Genomic DNA, 2,748 nt, shown 5'->3' with positions numbered 1-2,748 from the left:
ACCTACGATAGAACACGTGAAGCGTTAGCTTCCTGTAATCTGTTCTATCATCTACGATAGAACACGTGAAGCGTTAGCTTCCTGTAATCTGTTCTATCACCTACGATAGAACACGGAAAGCGTAAACTTCCTGTAATCTGTTCTATCATCTACGATAGAACATGTGAAGTGTAAACTTCCTGTAATCTGTTCTTTGATCTACGATAGAACACGTGAAGTGTAAACTTCCTGTAATCTGTTCTATCATCTACGATAGAAAATGTGAAGTGTTAGCTTCCTGTAATCTGTTCTATCATCTACGATAGAACATGTGAAGCGTTAGCTTCCTGTAATCTGTTCTACCACCTACGATAGAACACGTGAAGCGTTAGCTTCCTATAATCTGTTCTTTGATCTACGATAGAACACGTGAAGTGTTAGCTTCCTGTAATCTGTTCTATCATCTACGATAGAACATGTGAAGTGTTAGCTTCCTGTAATCTGTTCTTTGATCTACGATAGAACACGTGAAGTGTTAGCTTCCTGTAATCTGTTCTATCATCTACGATAGAACACGTGAAGTGTAAACTTCCTGTAATCTGTTCTATCACCTACGATAGAACACGTGAAGTGTTAGCTTCCTGTAATCTGTTCTATCATCTACGATAGAACATGTGAAGTGTAAACTTCCTGTAATCTGTTCTTTGATCTACGATAGAACACGTGAAGTGTAAACTTCCTGTAATCTGTTCTATCATCTACGATAGAACACGGGAAGTGTTAGCTTCCTGTAATCTGTTCTATCATCTACGATAGAACACAGGAAGTGTTAGCTTCTTATAATCTGTTCTTTGATCTACGATAGAACACGTGAACTGTTAGCTTCTTATAATCTGTTCTATCATCTACGATAGAACATGTGAAGTGTTAGCTTCATATAATCTGTTCTATCCTCTACGATAGAACATGTGAAGTGTTAGCTTCTTATAATCTGTTCTATCATCTACGATAGAACATGTGAAGTGTTAGCTTCTTATAATCTGTTCTATCATCTACGATAGAACATGTGAAGTGTTAGCTTCTTATAATCTGTTCTATCATCTACGATAGAACATGTGAAGTGTTAGCTTCATATAATCTGTTCTATCCTCTACGATAGAACATGTGAACTGTTAGCTTCCTATATTCTGTTCTATCTGCTACGATAGAACATGTGAAGTGTTAGCTTCTTATAATCTGTTCTATCATCTACGATAGAACACGTGAAGTGTTAGCTTCTTATAATCTGTTCTATCACCTACGATAGAACACGTGAAGTGTTAGCTTCCTATAATCTGTTCTTTGATCTACGATAGAACACGTGAAGTGTTAGCTTCATATAATCTGTTCTATCACCTACGATAGAACATGTGAAGTGTTAGCTTCCTATAATCTGTTCTTTGATCTACGATAGAACACGTGAAGTGTTAGCTTCCTATAATCTGTTCTATCATCTACGATAGAACATGTGAAGTTTTAGCTTCCTGTAATCTGCTGTATCATCTACGATAGAACATGTGAAGTGTTAGCTTCCTATAATCTGTTCTATCATCTACGATAGAACACGTGAACTGTTAGCTTCCTGTAATCTGTTCTATCATCTACGATAGAACATGTGAAGTGTTAGCTTCCTATAATCTGTTCTATCATCTACGATAGAACACGTGAAGTGTTAGCTTCTTATAATCTGTTCTTTGATCTACGATAGAACATGTGAAGTGTTAGCTTCTTATAATCTGTTCTATCATCTACGATAGAACATGTGAAGTGTTAGCTTCTTATAATCTATTCTTTGATCTACGATAGAACATGTGAAGTGTTAGCTTCCTATAATCTGTTCTATCACCTACGATAGAACATGTGAAGTGTTAGCTTCTTATAATCTGTTCTATCATCTACGATAGAACATGTGAAGTGTTAGCTTCTTATAATCTGTTCTTTGATCTACGATAGAACATGTGAAGTGTTAGCTTCCTATAATCTGTTCTATCACCTACGATAGAAACTGAAATCACGTCACGTCATTTCAGGAGGGATTGTCTGTAACGTCGTGGGACTGTTTGTTGTGCAGGCAAACCCCAAACACAGTAGTTCTCAATCAGGCGGGCTTCAGATACCTGCTGCGCTGCGGTGACGTTCAAATCAGAGAGCAGTCCACGACAGTAATGAGAGCAGCCTTTAGGGGGCGACAGCAACGGGTTTACTGATGCAGTACTATGTGTTGGTAGAACCTGAGTGGTACTTACTGATGCAGTACTATTCATTGGTAGAACCCGAGTGGTACTTACTGATGCAGTACTATGTGTTGGTAGAACCTAAGTGTTACTTACTGATGTAGTACTATGTGTTGGTAGAACCTGAGTGGTACTTACTGATGCAGTACTATGTGTTGGTGAAGGTCTTCTACCAGCTTGTTCTGTCCTATCTGCTGGTTAGACACAACACCTTCACTTCTTCTAACTCATCACTACCTGCCTTCCTCTTCCTCGTCTGGCTGCTATGATGAAGATGGAAACTCTATGCATAATTTTTCCTGGTGAAGGCCTACCTGACACCAACCATCCACATCCCACACTGCTGCAGTCTGCAGCACCGGAGGTTCATGTGGTCTTAACACACCAGAGGCAATCAGGGAGGACGTTTGTTGAATTTTGATTTTGATATACTTTATTAATCCCTGTGGGGAAATTGAGCTCTGCATGTAACCATCCTATTGTATAAGAGCAGTGG

This window comes from Lampris incognitus, chromosome 20 (assembly GCF_029633865.1).
Source record: "Lampris incognitus isolate fLamInc1 chromosome 20, fLamInc1.hap2, whole genome shotgun sequence".
Classification (NCBI taxonomy): Eukaryota; Metazoa; Chordata; class Actinopteri; order Lampriformes; family Lampridae; genus Lampris; species Lampris incognitus.
This window is presented reverse-complemented; position numbering follows the sequence as displayed.